Raw genomic sequence first — 16,976 nt, 5'->3', positions numbered from 1 at the left:
CAGGCTTTTGGCCAGGGCACAGCCTGACCCCCTCCTTTGGCAATCCTCACAGAACTCTAGCCCAATGGTTGCCATTAACTTGATTCTGAATTTATTTTAGAACATATTTTAATTAATTGACTGTGTGATTTTATGTGCACTGTGTTATTTTTACTTGTTTTTAGCCGCTATGAGCCCGGCTTTGGCCAGGGAGGGTGGGATATAAATAAATTATTATTATTATTATTATTATTATTATTATTATTAGTGCCACCAGCTTGGTTGCAGAAGTTGCTGGAAGGTTACAAGGCGCCATCCAACCATCTGAGGAACTCTGGATTTGTGTAAGGTTTACTCTTGAGCCTTTTCCACCCTTGAAGATATCTCGCAAGGCAGCAGTGTGTGTGTGTTTTAGTAAATGAACGTGGGAGTTGAAGCTGAAGGCAGCCTTGACATTCTGGTGGGATTTTGCCTGCTGATAATTGGGAGTGAGAGAGGCACGCAAGTCGAGGGGATTACTTGGGCAGAGATGAATCTGGAGGTTGTGAGTTCCACGCACTGCTCCGGTTTACGGTGAATTTGTTTTAATTTTCTCTCAAATAAGCACACTGTCTGCTGTTAACTCTGGGAAATTGTCAGTGAAACCCACACTTAAAGGGCTTGAACACCTACCCGATGCTACATGACAACAGGATATTACAGTGCTGGAAATGTCTGGAGGGGAGACAGAGGTTGCCTTGCCGAAAGGTGACTGGGGAGAATCTGGGACAGAGCAATTTCAATGTGGAAATGTCAAGAACATTAGAACAGCCTCGCTGGAGAAGTCCAAGGCCTCATCTATGCTATTCCAATTCCTAAATTGAAACTCAGAAGTTTCTGGGAGTTCGCAAGTGAAGCTAATGACTTTCTCTGCTACTTGCTCATAGTGTCTGCTTTTCAGCTATGCATAATTTTTACATGTGCTTTCATCTGTTTTTTTTTTTAGCTCATTGCCGATTTTAATTATAATTTGAATGTTTTCAGTAGCTGTTGTTTTTACTGTTTTATTCTTGTGGTAAACCACTTTGAGGTAGGTTGGTTGGTTGGTTGGTTGGTTTTCACAATCAAGAGGTATATAAATTGTACGAAGTAAATAAATAAAGGTACACTGCATCTGAACATGAAGCTTCTATTTGGCTATCCTATATACAGTGGTACCTCGGGTTAAGTACTTAATTCGTTCCGGAGGTCTGTTCTTAACCTGAAACTGTTCTTAATCTGAAGCACCACTTTAGCTACTGGGGCCTCCTGCTGTCGCTCCACCGCCGGAGCACAATTTCTGTTCTCATCCTGAAGCAAAGTTCTTAACCCGAGGTACTATTTCTGGGTTAGCGGAGTCTGTAACCTGAAGCGTATGTAACCTGAAGCATATGTAACCTGATCAGCTCCAAGCGGTATGGCCCAGCGGTCAGGGAAGTTGTAGCTCAACGACATCTGGAGGGCTACATGGAAGCACTGATAACAGGGAAAAGGTTTGCCTGACTTGTATGGATTATGCAATCAGGAACGTAACCTTGCTGCACAAAAGGGCAAAAGTACAGTTCAGTAATTTCAATTGCAAATATACACGCACTGTGAATGCCCTCAAGGCTACCAACAGCAGCAGCAGCGGCAGCAGCCATGGCTTCAGTTACAATTGGGGATATTATTTAAATTAATGGTCGCCTTTTTTGCCATGCAGCAACTCCAAGCAACTTTCAATAAGCTTTTCAATAAGCATATTCCCGCCCCTCAAAGAATTCTTGGCACCGTAGTTTTTTAAGCCTTTCTGGGAACAGCAGCTCTCTGATGGGTAAACTACAGTACCCAGAATTCTTTGAGGGAAGGAATGTGTTATAAAGATCTAGTTGTGTGCACAGCATATAACATGCATCTCTATGCTATACACAGATTCAGAACAGAATCTTTGCTTCAGTCACATCAACTTGACCAGGCTCCCCTTCTCTGCTGTATAGGAATAGCAAGATCCTTTATTCATCAAATTAGCACCATCCATGAACCAGAAAGAAAGGCATCGCCACATCTGAGGGAGAAACAAGGTTAGCAGAAGGAAACCTAGGACGGGACCAAATAACAGGGACAGAGTTTTGTAATCTTTCACATAATACAGTGGTACCGCCGGTTAAGTACTTAATTTGTTCTGGAGGTCCGTTCTTAACCTGAAACTGTTCTTAACCTGAAGCACCACTTTAGCTAATAGGGCCTCCAGCTGCCGCCGCACCACCGGAGCACGATTTCTGTTCTCATCCTGAAGCAAAGTTCTTAACTGGAGGTACTATTTCTGGGTTAACGGAGTCTGTAACCTGAAGCGTATGTAACCCGAGGTACCACTGTATTGCGCTCTGGGCAAGGCCAAGGTTTGGCACCCCAAAATGGATCTTCTCAATCATGGATCTTCTCAATTTTGCGCCCCCTCGGCTCGATACCCTGTGTGGGGAACTGCTCACACTGCCCCAAATCTGACACTGCCAAAGACCGACCAATGAAGACTGTGCATGCTCAGTGGACAGAGAACAATGCCTGGCTATTGACAGGGGGAAGGGAATGAAATGGTGCAGCCTGGGAAAGGGCATGGCTGGCTCGCACCATGAACAGGATGGCTGGCTCTGATAGAAACTGCAGGCCAAAATATCTGGCCGGTACCTGGTTGGCAGGCTATGGTGCTGTATCTTCAACACTGCATCTTGCCTGTATTGCCGGGCGTTGGACTCAGGGCCGGCCCAACCATGAGGCAAGGTGAGGAGACTGCCTCAGGTGGCAGGATCCACCAGGGCAGCAGATCTTGATGTCAAACTGTTCTTCCCGCCTTGTTCCTGAGGTAGATCTTTCCTCACCCTTCTTCCTTGTCGCCATTTTGGGGTCCGCCTCAGGTGCCATATCTTGGGCCATCCCTCGTTGGACTAAATGACCCTCGAAAGTCCCTTCCAACTCTACAATTCTATGATTCTTAAAATGAACCTGTCAGTATAGATGCCACAGAAGCCACATGCATAGCTGGCTTTAGGGAATGAAACGGGGAGCAGGTGAGGACTCCAACAGAGACATATTCTGTGTGATCCAAGGCTTTATATCAATTTTTGTCTCTTTGCTAAATGTCACCCTCATCAGTTCCCTATTAAGCCAGCTCAGCAGAGCACACCATTATTTTTTAATGCATCCAATTACTCGGGGCCTGATCCTTGTAAGCCTTTGTCCGTGCCTGTGGCCTTTCGTTTCACTCAGTCGTGCTTTCCAGTAGTCGCCACCACTGTCCTCCACAGATGTTGAATGGAAACTGCATAGATATTCCTTGCCAAAGGACATTATTTACATTTACATTCTGCATGCTCAGAAAAAGGACAGACCTTTTCCTGGCTGCCACTCAGCAAACACCAAGCATTTGCTCTGTGGTAGGTAGGTAGCACGGCCCCAGAAAATAAGAACTATTTTTAATGTAGAGGAGATTCTTGCTCATAATTCAGAAGTTCACCAGAAAAATACATTTGTATCTGCTTGACAAGGAGAGATGTTTAAAGCAGATTTCTTTTGTCCTGTCTTTGGTCACATCCACACCATGCATATTATTTATTTATTTATTTATTTATTTATTTATAACCTGCCCACCTGGCTGGGTTTCCCCAGCCACTCTGGGCAGCTTCCAACCAAATATTAAAAACAATACAGTGTCAGACATTAAAAACTTCCCTAAACAGGGCTGCCTTCAGTTGTCTTTTAAAAGTAAAATAGTTGTTTATTGCCTTGACATCTGCTGGGAGGGCGTTCCACAGGGCGGGTGCCACTACCGAGAAGGCCCTCTCCCTGGTTCCCTGTAACCTCACTTCTCACAGCAAGGGAACCGCCAGAAGGCCATTCGTGCTGGACCTCAGTGTCCGGGCTGGATGATGGGGGTGAAGACGCTCCTTCAGGTATACAGTACCGAGGCCATTTGGAGCTTTAAAGGTCAGCATTAACACTTTGAAAGTAAAATGATACCACTTTAAACAGTCATGGCTTCCCCCAAAGAATTCTGGGAGCTGTAGTTTGTTGAGGGTGCTGAGAGTTGTTAAGAAACTCCTAGTCCCTTCCCAGTGCTACAATTCCCAGAGTGGTTTAACAATCAATCCCTCTTTCCAGGGAACTCTGGGAATTGTAGCTCTGGGAGGGGGATGAGGAACTTCTAATAACTCTCAACACCTTGAACAAACTACCACTCCCAGATTTCTTTGGGGTCACCTTGTCTGTTTACAATGGTATCATAGCACTTTATGGTGTGAACGCGTCCCTTGTTGAGCAGTGAGCATGCAGCCTTTTCAAGTACTGTTGGACTACAACTCCCATTATTCCTGAATATTAGCCATACTGGCTAAGGATATCTGACCCCCCTCTCTTGCCATGCAAGCTTAACTTTTCCATCTTGAAAGTTTGCTTCAATACCTGTTGAAAATTGTGTGGGACATTAACAACAGCAGCAAGAGTATTGTTAGCCCAGAAATGGAAGCAAGAAGAGATTCCGATGAAAGAAGAATGGCAAACAAAATTAATGGACTATGCAGAATTAGATAAAATAATAAAAATCTTTATTACGGTCCAGAGACCCAACAGAATTAGATAAAATGACAGGAAGGATTCAAAACCTGTGGGACCAGAGATTTACAGAAGATTGGAAGAAATAGACGAACTATTTGAAGAGCAACTGTAACCAACAAATTACGCTAGTAGGATTACAAGAAGCTGTGTAAGGAAAAATGTATGAAGCATTGCAAATTAGAGAAAGAATAGTGATATTAGTTATGAGTTAAAAATAATTGAATAATAATAATAATAATAATAATAATAATAATAATTTTTATTTATACCCCGCCCTCCCCAGCCAAGGCCAGGCTCAGGGAGGCTAACAAGCAATAATAAAAGCAAGTTGAATGAATACAACTTAAAAACAAGATTAAAATACAACATTAAAATATTAAAACATTAATATTTAAGAAGTGGGAAGTGTGTAGTGATTAGACTGGAAAATTTACAGATGAGATTGATGGAACTTAAAAAATAGTATAAGATGTTAAAATATGTTTAATTACTGTTGAAAATGATATGCTGAAAATTAATAAAAAATTATTTTAAAAAAATTGTGTGGGACATTATTGCAGTCAAACTAACAAATCACGTTTTGTCAGACAGGCGCATGGAGATGCTGAGGCTCACAGAGCTTTCCTGCAAAATTTGCTAGAGAGAACTCTGTAGGATCACTTCCCTTGCCTGTCTTGGCAGGAGGCTGTTACACTACATCAGGCATAGGCAAACTCGGCCCTCCAGATGTTTTGGGACTACAAGTCCCATCATTCCTGACCACTGGTCCTGTTAGCTAGGGATCATGAGAGTTGTAGTCCCCAAACAGCTGGAGGGCTGAGTTTGCCTATGCCTGCCCTACATACTTCCTGCCTGCCTGGACATCTTTCTTTTTCTTCGTTATGCTTCCAAGCTGACCACACGTGCATGTCTGAGCTCTGCAGCTCAGGCACCATTTTCGAATTTACATTTTGTACTTTTGTAACTTAGATAATAGTTTTAAACCTGCTTTCATTTTGCTACTGTGATTGCTTCTTCAAGACCTAGTTTATGTAAGTAAATACTACTTTTATTTTTTCACAAAACCATTTGTGTGCAATTGTTTTTAAGGGGGACGGAAAGGGCTAATACAAGGAAAATCCAGTCTGCCTTAAAGCATCCTGGATTATTATTTCTAGAAGGTTAAATCAATCTCGACTTAGCTTCAAAGTTTGAGCTGCAAAGGATGGTCCTCTGCTGATCTCACTAAAGTGAGCAAGGAAAGATAATAGCTAAACAATATATCCTCTCCTAGTGTCAAAATCCACTCCTACACTCGGGTGGTGGTGGTGGTAGATGTGTCGCTTCCACCAACAGTGATCAGAATTTATTTGTATGTTTTCCTTCTCACAGTTAAACCATTACAACATCAAGAGAGTGATTTAATTACGAAAAAATGACAACATTTGAATAGTCACAAAAAATAATTGAAAGCATCAGTATACAATAACATTAAACCACCTTGTCAGGGAACTGCCATCGGCTCAGGGGCGAGAGGGGAAAGGCCGGGTGGATTACAGAGAGCCCCCAAAGATCGTGGGAAGCAGCACTTCCTCAGCAGAGGAAGGGAGCCACGCTTCTAGTGGAGAGGAGAGGCAGGGGGCAGAGGAGGCAAGGCGGTGCCAAGACACCTTGCCGGAGCAAAGCGGGGAGGAGGGAGGTCCCCCATTACCCACGCCTTCCTTGCGCAGAAAACTTCCGTGCAGAGAGGGGAGGTGCAGACTGGGCGTCAAGAAACTACTCTGCTGGGGAAAGTTTAAGGACCACCCACTCTCAGATTCTGCCAGTGAATGAGCAAGACACGGAATACAGGCACTCTGCATTCTAAAGATTTTATCACTAATAAGAAAGCCTTAGAACACGCTTCGGAGGCATATTGCCTGATTGCTCTCTAGCAACCAACAAACCGATACCTCTAACACACCTCCTCATAATTAACAATAAATTATACCAATAAAGATACAAAGACATAATATGCTGAAGAATGCAAGCTGCTGTTACATCTGCAGCTTGCATGCCCTCCATTCCCAAGTTCCTTCTAGAAACATCTCACCAGCAGCACAAAAGCTTTGGATGTATGTGTGTGTGTGTGTGAAAACTCTTTTTATCCCTTTTCATTTCTTCTTGAACCACATCAGAGCTGATGCGTAAGTCGCCCCCTGCACACTCTCGCCCCCATTCTAAAACCCTGAATGCTTGCCCAGGCTTTATGACTAAAATGTCAATTTCAAAAGAACCAAGTTTCGTTGTATTCTCTTTCTGTTTTGTTTTCTAAAGTGGGATTTTTCAGTTTGATCCTACACATACCCCTTGGGGAGGACTTCATGTTGCACCCCGTGCTTGACCTCAGATAGATGTTCCTGGAACACTAATGGCAGAGCGGTACATATTGTGTGAGCTTCAAAAGAACTGAATTCTCCTGGAAGGTAACTGGAATTGCGCCATAAGAAAATATAAAGGGTACCATTCACTTTCAGGCACTAGGTTTTCTGTGGGAGAGTTATGAGGGGGTGGTGAGAGAACATGGCACACTCTTGGGTGAAGCGGAATGGGGAGCCAGTGGCCCTCCATATGGGGCTATACTATAACTCCCATCATACCTGAACGTTGGTGACATTCCTGAAGGCAACCCTGTATAGGGAAATGTTTGGTGCTTTACTGTGGCTTTATGATTTGTTCGAAGCCTCCCTGAGTGGCTGAGGCAACCCGGTGGGATGGGTAGCATATAAATATATTAACAGCCATCTGTTGGAGGGAAAGAAGCACCAAATAAAGGTTACTGTAAGGGAGAAAAGAGTGAGCTAGAAGAGAGAAATTGAGCAGTTTCTTCATAGTAGCTAGATTCATCATAGTAGCCTCAGCTCAGTATACCTGAAGGAGCGTATCCACCCCCATCGCCCAGCCCGGACACTGAGGTCCTCCTCCAACGGTCTTTTGCTAGTTCCCTCATTGCGAGAAGTGAAGTTACAGGGAACCAGACAGAGGGCCTTCTCGGTAGTGGCGGCCGCCCTGTGGAACGCCCTCCCATCAGATGTCAAGGAAATAAACAACTTTCTGACTTTTAGAAGACATCTGAAGGCAGCCTTGTATTGGGAAGTTTTCAATGTTTGATGTTTTATTATGTTTTTAGATCTCTTGTAAGCTGCCCAGAGTGGCTAGGGAAACTCAACCAGATGGGCAGGGTATAAAATATATTATTATTATTATTATTATTATTATTATTATTATTAATTATTACTACTACTACTACAGTGGTACCTCGGCTTACAAACGCTTCAGGTTACAAACACTTAGGGTTACAAATTCCGCTAAACCAGAAGTAGTACCTCAGGTTAAGAACTTTGCCCCAGGATGAGAATGGAAATCGCGCGGTGGCGTCACGGTGGCAGCGGGAGGCCCCATTAGCTAAAGTGGTACCTCAGGTTAGGAACGGTTTCGGGTTAAGAACGGAGCTCCGGAACGAATTAAGTTCGTAACCTGAGGTACCACTGTATTATTATTATTGGATTCATGGTCAAACCAGCTCACTCAGTTCTTTTTCCACTGCCAATCTGTTGTTATTAATGATCAAATCATATTCTAACATGGACATGATCCACCCGATGTGAGATATAGTCAGGCTGCAATCCATGGACCTCTGTGGAGCTTCCTCCTTCTGAATTAAACTGGCACCCACAATCCTGAGGACGAGATGGCGCCCCTGCCAAGGGGGCAGTGTTGAGGGTGTTCAGAGGCTTTGTAGGTGCCAGCAGAAGACCTGAAGGGTGCCATATTGATAAATCCTGGACTAGCACATGCTGGTGATGAATGTTCACAGGCCTCTGTAAAGCCCCTCGTGAGACATCTATGTGGCAGGAACCCTCCCAGAATGAGAAAGAGCCATGGATTGATCCCCCTGAAATTCCACATGGCTTGGCTGAACACCTAAAATCTTGCTCGAGGTCCAGGTTTTGTCAAACTGCAGTGACAACTCATATATATATATATTTGATCAAGCATGACCCATTTAGAAAGTCTCCCCAGAGATGCCGTTCTCTTCAGCACCGATCCTTAAATAGAAGCCTGGCTGTCAAATTGTGATAGATAAGTATCGGGCGCCCAGAGTGCAAATAGCAGCGCTTTCATTTTTCTGTCCTTTGGCCAAATTAATGCCACCCCAGCCATGTGGCACCGGAAAGATCGCCAGCAGGGCGCTCATTTGAAAAATTGCGATATCGCTCCAAGCAGAGAATTTCTGAAGCCGCTAGACAACTTCAGATTTCGACTCAGAAACACGATATTCCCTTGGCAACCAGAGATCACGAAAAGAGCGGGCAGGACATGATGATTGTGCCCGAAGAGGATGGTTGGTGGAATGGTGGACTGTGTGAACGGTTTGGTTTAACGAATGCTAACTGTGTGGTTAGTGATATATGGAAGTGAGAGCTGGACCATAAAGAAGGCTGATCACCAAAGAATTGATGCTTTTGAATTATGGTGCTGGAGGAGACTCTTGAGAGTTCCATGGACTGCAAGAAGATCAAACATATCCATTCTGAAGGAAATCAGCCCTGAGTGCTCACTGGAAGGACAGATCCTGAAGCTGAGGCTCCAATACTTTGGCCACCTCATGAGAAGAGAAGACTCCCTGGAAAAGACACTGATGTTGGGAAAGATGGAGGGCACAAGGAAAAGGGGACGACAGAGGACGGGATGGTTGGACAGTGTTCTCGAAGCTACAAACATGAGTCTGACCAAACTGCGGGAGGCAGTGGAAGACAGGAGTGTCTGGCGTGCTCTGGTCCATGGGCTCATGAAGAGTCGGACACGACTAAACGACTAAACAACAACAAAACAAACTGTGTGGTAATTTCTCCATCTCCCTCAATATTTCAGGTGGGAAAGAAACCCCTCTGCTGCACATGAGAGGCAAGAAAACCTTCACAGAATGTCCTACTATCACAGCAGTCACAGAGCAAAACTGGCTGTGGAATTTCACCACCAAATTATCCTGTTGAAAGTTCAGTGATCGCCTGGCGCCTGCATTCTGCCCCACAAGGCCCAAAGGGCACCAGTTGCCACTGTCTAGAGCAGGCATAGGCAAACTCGGCCCTCCAGATGTTTCGGGACTACAACTCCCATCATCCCTAGCTAGCAGGACCAGTGGTCAGGGATGATGGGAATTGTAGTCCCAAAACATCTGGAGGGCCGAGTTTGCTGATGCCTGGTCTAGAGTTACAATGGATGTACACATTAGACTATGTACACATTAGTGGCTTAAGATGCAGCAAGGTTGTTTGGTTTCTGCCACTACGTTTCAAGTCATATTTCCACCTTGATGTACACTGCAGAGAGGGGGCAGGGGTGTCTCCCCCCAGCTCACATTGCCTGTTTGGTTTGTTGTAAACAAAAACTCCCCTTTTCCCTTATGGGGTATCCAAGAGCCCATATGGAGTCCTTACATAGGTTCCCTATTGGTAGGAGAGAATAACAGAGGCCAACCAGAGAATATTGAGAAGCAAAGCAGCTAGTAAGCTTGATCTTTATTGATCTGTTGCAACAGGGTGCTCCCCTCACACGCAGGAAAGGAGGAGGACCCAGAAAAATGGTGTGCAAGGCCTTATAAAGACTTTTGAAATTGCCACGCTGTAGATCAAGACCACCCCCAGAAACATCATACATACATCACAGAAGGGGTGTAACCTAAGACCACCCCTCAGATACATCACACCTACATCACAAAAAAGGCGGTCTAAAACAGAACATTTGAATGTTGTTTTTCTCCTATCGTTGTTTATCTCCTGTCTGGCAGGTTACTTGATTGGATTTCCTGGGTAGCCTGGCTAGTCTTTTGTAGTGATAAATACTTAGTTCCTGGGCCAGCTCAGAGGCTCACACCCTATTCAAACACAGACAGGATTTGTGAATGAAAAGACAATGGGGAGGCTTTTCCATTCTGACCTTGCAGAGAAAAGATTTGGTCAGTTTAGGAATCAAAATGGTTCCAGGTTGGCCTTCCTGTGCTGATCTATGTATGTGCTTGGTTGGTACACTTATGAACATTACCATATATCTAAGACCATAAAATTCCTATTACAGGTTGCCCTGCCCCTGCAGCACCCTGCACCCCAGAAGCGAAGCGGTCATCTGTGCATGTGCAGTGGCTGTCTCAAATGTGCACACCTGGCTTAACTTCAGAATGCGTGTGTGGCTTCTGTTCTCTCGTCAGGTTGAAGCTGTTTTGAGGAAACAGACATTAAGCAGCATTTCTCAAGAAATGACAGGATCCATATGGGCTTCAAAAACCAGCAGTGGGAGCACACTGGATGTGTGCAGAGCTGTAGCCTACCTCCACTTACTCTTCTCACGCGTTGTGGGGGCAAAAGAATAGCTCCCACAGGTGCGATGCTTCAGGACAGGCAAACATGCCATGGGAAAATGAGATGGGAGAAGTCATGGCCACATGACCCGATGTCTTGTTACAAAAGTTGGGTGCCTTCCGCTCTCTCAGCCGAGCAGTGGCAAAAGCCCATGGGATCGCAGGCACTCACTCAGGGTCTGTGGTCCTTTGGAGAATGGAGACACGGCAGAGACTGTCGTAGCTTTAAGAAATACGGTTCCTTCACCTATTTACGCCTTCAGTCTGCATGGAGGGAGTCCAGAGCTTTCAGCATGGTCATTTCAAGAGGAGCTTGTCCCCTACAGCAGTGCAGTTAGCCTTCAGCCAACCTGCCCAAGATGGATTCCGGCCTTCTTTCCTTCCTCTTCCCAGTCACCCTTGCTCAAGCCTCTCTTTTCATGTCACCTCACACCCAGTTACCTGGCAAACTTCCAGACCACTCCCCTCTCTATTCACACCTCAGGGTGGGGTGGGTGGGGGAAGGGCTGTTCTCTTGCATTGCCAATGGCCCTCAATGGCCCTGTATTGTTCCTTAATGGCCTTAGCTTGGCCAGCTTGCAGAGGGGTGGAGCCACTGCCCGCTACTGAAGTTTTGGTGATTTATCCCAGAAAAGCTCAATAACTTTTGTTGCTCCCCTAAAAAAAGCTGAACAACTTCTATTTCCTACAAAGAGCTGAACAACTTTGGTCTGCCCCGGGCTCCGGCAGGAGCTGCTACGCCACTGAGAATCCCCACACCAGGCGCCCCCAAACTCAGCCCTCCAGCTGTTTTGGGACTACAACTCCCATCATCCCTAGCTAACAGGACCAGTGGTCAGGCATGATGGGAATTGTAGTCCCAAAACAGCTGGAGGGCCGAGTTTGGGGGCGCCTGCCCTACACCATTGTGCTCTTAGCCCAGAAGCCTTCTGCTTTGGGACACTCTTATTCAAAAGGCCCAGAAGCAAGAGTTTCATCTTTTGATTTCCGCCTCCACTTCCGTGCTCAGATGGACATTGTAACAGGGAAGCCTTTGTTGCCTCATTTCCTCCTCTGTGCTGTTCCGTCCTTTGGCGATGCGGCTAACATCTTTGCCAGCAAAGCAGATAATTGCATTTGCCGCACCTAAGTCACGCCATGCCGTCCTTGATCCAGCGCCGCTTCTGCACGGCGGTGCAGTGGGAGGGTGGCCTTGCCCTGTGTTCTTTGCGCGGACAAGGCCCCGGCGCTTTGAAATGGAATAATCATTAAGCAGAGAGAAAGGCAAGCGTGCCTTTGTTTGCCTCCCACATGATCGCTTTGAATCACCATCTGGTTGGCGCATCATGCCTTTTAGTCTTCTAATGACACACCAAGTCCCGGGAGTTAAATAGGATTAAATACTCACCATTCAGAATTGGCAGGAGGAGGCACCATTAATCAGATGAATCACGGGGGGAAATTAAGCTTGCTCCTTGCATTACGAGACGGGGTTCATGCAAAAAGTAAAAAGGGTGGGGGAGAGAAAGGAAATAAACGGGCCTTTTTTATTTTTACAAAAAAAAAAATCTATAGCATTTTCTCCAAGGAGACAAAGCCTACACAAACTCGATTGTGTACATCTCTGTAGCACCCACCACCCTTTCCCATACTTATGTATGAATTGGAGGAACAGCCTAGTAGGATGGTTAGGTCAAATTCTTCCATCCATTGGTTTGCATGCAGAATCAGGCTGCTGACCCACAGTTGAGGACTACCGACTCCTGTGATTCTTCTGGGCAAGAGGAAGAGTGGCTAAGCCCCAATGAGCCTGAATCCAGTGGTGAATGTTCACAGAAAACGCCTGCAATGCGCGCCTCTCCACAACCCACGCAGCCATGCAGTTCACGATATATTTTCCCTGCGCCTCTCAGCGATGAATGCGCGGCCCGATGGGGGCTTAATAACTTCACACACAAACACACACACACCTGCTGAGTCCTTCACAAAGGCGATTCCTTTCAATGGAGGACTGTTTGGTGCTCTTGGAATATGAGACCCATTCCTACCCCCTCCTCTAAAGAGATTAAGCGACTTAACGAGCAGCACTTTCCACACACATTCCTGGAGGCTTTTGACATTGTAATTGCTGATCAGGACCTGAACTGTATATGCTAGTAACTTAGCAAGAGGGAGTTACCATGCCAACTCACACAGGCTACCGTGTGTGTGTGTGTGTGTGTGTGTGCGCGCAAGAACACACACAAGAGCAGGCAACGTTCCCTCAAGATCTGATGAAAGGCGATAGGAAAAAGCAGCTCCACCTTAAATGCTCCTCCCTCTTCATTCGTTAGCTACAGGGGACAAAAAGCTTCATTTTTAGGAAGCTAAGCTGAAAGGTAAAGGACCCCTGGACAGTTAAGTCTAGCTGAATTTGACTATGTGGTTGCGGGGCTCATCTCGCTTTCAGGCCAAGGGAGTCGGTGTTTGTCCATAGACAGCTTTCCGGGTCATGCGGCCAGCATGACTAAACTGCTTCTGGCACAACGGAACACCATGACGGAAGCCAGAGTGCATGGAAATGCCATTTGCGGGACGCGGGTGGTGCTGTGGGTTAAACCACAGAGTCTAGGGCTTCCCGATCAGAAGGTCAGCAGTTCGAATCCCCGTGAAAGGGTGAGCTCCCGTTGCTCAAAGTGCAAGTAGGTAAATAGGTACCGCTCCGGCGGGAAGGTAATCGGCATTTCCATGCGCTGCTCTGGTTCGCCAGAAGCGGCTTAGTCATGCTGGTCACATGACCCGGAAGCTGTACGCTGGCTCCCTCGGCCAATAAAGCGAGATGAGCGCCACAACCCCAGAGTCGTCCACGACTGGACCTAATGGTCAGGGGTCCCTTTACCTTTTTTTAAAAAAAGAAAATGCCATTTACCTTCCCGCCAAAGAGGTACCTATTTATCTACTCGCATTGGTGTGCTTACAAACTGCAAGGTTGGCAGAAGCTGGGACAGAGCAAAGGGGAGCTCAGCCCATCATGCGGATTTGAACCGCCGACCTTCCGATCGGCAAGCCCAAGAGGCTCAGTGGTTTAGTCCACAGTGCCATCTGCTCTCTTTTAGAAAGCTAGCAAGGTGCTGGCATTTCGCCTTTACTACAGCGTTCAGTAGCCCTTCCTCAAACCAGGAGCCCTCCAAATGTTGCTGAGCTGCAGCTCCCATCATTCCTGGCGATTGGCCACACTGGCTGGGGCAAGTTGGGTGTCCAAGACATTTTTTGCTGGTTTCCCCTGGTAGAAAGCAGCAGGACGAGAGGAAGTTTGGAGCTTTGAAACAGTCATTTTAAACCTTACCCTGAAGACCAGCATACTATCCACTACACCAGGGATTGCCAACCTTTACTTGTCCTATGTGCACCTGTGGATAGCTCCATTGGTTAGAGTGTGGTGTCGATAACACCAAGGTTGCAGGTTCGATCCCCATAGCTGTATATTCCTGCATTGCAGGGGGTTGGATGAGAAGACCCTCAGGGTCCCTTCCAACTCAATGATCTTCTATGACCAATACTAATATTCTAGCGGGGGCAAATCACTACTGATTGCCTTCATCTCTGCAAACCTGGGCAACGCATACCGAGACAAATCTGAAATGGAAGCAATATTCCTTTGTCATGTATTCATTAAGCAAAAACAGCGAAGGAGTTCCAAGCACTGCCTTTATTCAGCGCCCAACATGCAGGCACATAGTTCCTTAATTCAAGAGTTCTGAGAGTTTGGCAAGGATGAAGAGTAGAGATAAATATAATCTATGATTTGCAAATGAGAGAAGCTCTCTCTCTCGCTCTCTCGTTCTCTGTCACACACACACACACACACACACACACACACACAAAAAGAGAAAGACAGAGAGAGAAATGAAGCACATAACCTATCCTATTGGCACGATTTAATTTCAGCAGGAGAAGGGGGCCGTGTGGGTGTCAGAGAGGGCCTCTGCAGGTGCCCCATTCACGACCCTGCTCTACATGGTAACGGCTCTCTCTTTAGCTCCTTCATTCCAGAACGATGAGCTCCAACCTCTTACCACATCCCACCTCAGCAGAGCAAAAATGTTTATTCCATGATGAAGCTAGGGACTGTTCACTCCTTATAAATAACCTATAAGGTGGTGAAGTTTTGTCCCTGGGGAATTTTGGCAAATCACTATAACGCTTCCCGCTGCTTAAAACCTGAATCCTGCCTATGTGTGCACGGGTAGCTGTTAGCAGACTGCAAAATAGAAGGCCTATTCAATTAACTGCTGGCATGGCCCCTTTTCTGGCAGCAATCCTGAAGTTCTTGGCACTCGGTGAAGCCCGAATACCGCCAAAGTGGCTTGTGCCTCCATGCTGGACAGTAGATGGTGTCAACATTGCTGTTTATTTATAAGATGTCTCTAGCAGCTGCATGTAAATGGAACAGCATGTTCTGTTCTGCGGTTCCCAAGGGCAAGAGAGGTTTTGGTTACGACGCAAGGTGGGATTGGGAACAGGTTTGCTGGCTTTGCCTTGGGGTGATTGTTGGGTCTTGGTTATCTTTATTAATTGATGTGGTTTTCTGAAATGGAAGCAGACAAAGCCTTGGCTACCTTTGAAGGTGACCCGGAAATTACAACTAATCCAGAATGCGGCAGCTAGACTGGTGACTGGGAGCGGCCGCCGAGACCACATAACACCGGTCTTGAAAGATCTACATTGGATCCCAGTATGTTTCCAAGCACAATTCAAAGTGTTGCTGCTGACCTTTAAAGCCCTAAACGGCCCCGGTCCAGTATATCTGAAGGAGCGTCTCCACCCCCATCGTTCTGCCAGGACACTGAGGTCCAGCGCCGAGGCCTTCTGGCAGTTCCCTCGCTGCGAGAAGCCAAGTTACAGGGAACCAGACGGAGGGCCTTCTCGGTAGTGGCACCCGCCCTGTGGAACGCCCTCCCACCAGATGTCAAAGAGAAGAACAACTACCAGACTTTTAGAAGACATCTGAAGGCAGCCCTGTTTAGGGAAGCTTTTAATGTTTAACGGACCATTGTATTTTAATATTTTGTTGGAAGCCGCACAGAGTGGCTGGGGAAACCCAGCCAGATGGGTGGGGCATAAATAATAAATTGTTATTGTTATTGTTATTGCCACTTGGTATTAGAGCACAAAATTTAGCTGGTTAGCAGGGCAGGACCCCCACCTGTCATCATCCTCTGTCTGGCTCTGTCTAGCACAGTGTTTCTCAAATGTTGATGTTGTTGGACTACAACTCCCATCATCCCTGACCACTGGTCCTGCTATCTAGGGGTGATGGGAGTTGTAGTCCAACAACACCTGGAGAACCAAGTTTGGGAAACACTGGTCTAGCATATTCAGGACGAAATGTCTCAACAACTGTTGTTTTAAATTACTTCCTTTTGACCCCAAGTGCTCAGAAAACATTTCTACAATTTCTACTTTTAGTTAAGTATTTTTATTTATTTACTGCATTGGGGGGGGGGCAGCTGCCTCCCATCCCCAGCTATGCCCATGAGGGTATGCCAAAGTGAATTACAGTAATAGAGTATGAAATACATTTTTAAAAAATCAACAAAAATACAAATATGAAACCTCTAAAAGTAAAAAGTTGCCACATAGGAAGGATACCAGTAGAGACCATCAGTGCTGCCCATTCAATAGAAAAAAATTTGGCTGGTGAGGTCAGCACCAAGCAAACTTCCTTGTGGACTTCTGTGCCACAGAAAAGGCCTGTTTTCTCATTGCCACCCTCTGAACCTCTCTCAGAGGGGCACACAGAGAAAGGCCTCAGGTGCTGCAAAAGCTGCCCATGAGGTATTGGAGTAATTTGGTGATCTAAGGATCTCAGGGTTGTTTTTCTTTTTTAAGTATATAGGGTTGTATCCAACACTGGTCCTCCTCAGAGCAGACTCAACTAGGTTTGACTCAGAGTAGACCCCCCGATATAAAGTAACCTTACTACATAGGAGAGGGGCAAGGCAGTTGAAAGGAAGGTTGCTGCGGTGCGGACACATCAGCAGAGTCAGTCCAACAC

General features: G+C 46.0%; 1 long non-coding RNA gene across 1 annotated transcript; it reads left to right on the top strand.

Moving 5' to 3' along the window:
* The first annotated feature begins 255 nt into the window (after positions 1-255).
* LOC308471847 lies at positions 256-1,004 on the top strand. The gene is made up of 2 exons (XR_013983182.1): positions 256-323; positions 619-1,004. It is a non-coding gene; the product is annotated as an uncharacterized lncRNA (long non-coding RNA).
* Positions 1,005-16,976: the final 15,972 nt, after the last annotated feature.

This window comes from Podarcis pityusensis, assembly GCF_964106645.2.
Source record: "Podarcis pityusensis genome assembly, chromosome: 1".
Taxonomy (NCBI): Eukaryota; Metazoa; Chordata; class Lepidosauria; order Squamata; family Lacertidae; genus Podarcis; species Podarcis pityusensis.
This window is presented reverse-complemented; position numbering and strand designations above follow the sequence as displayed.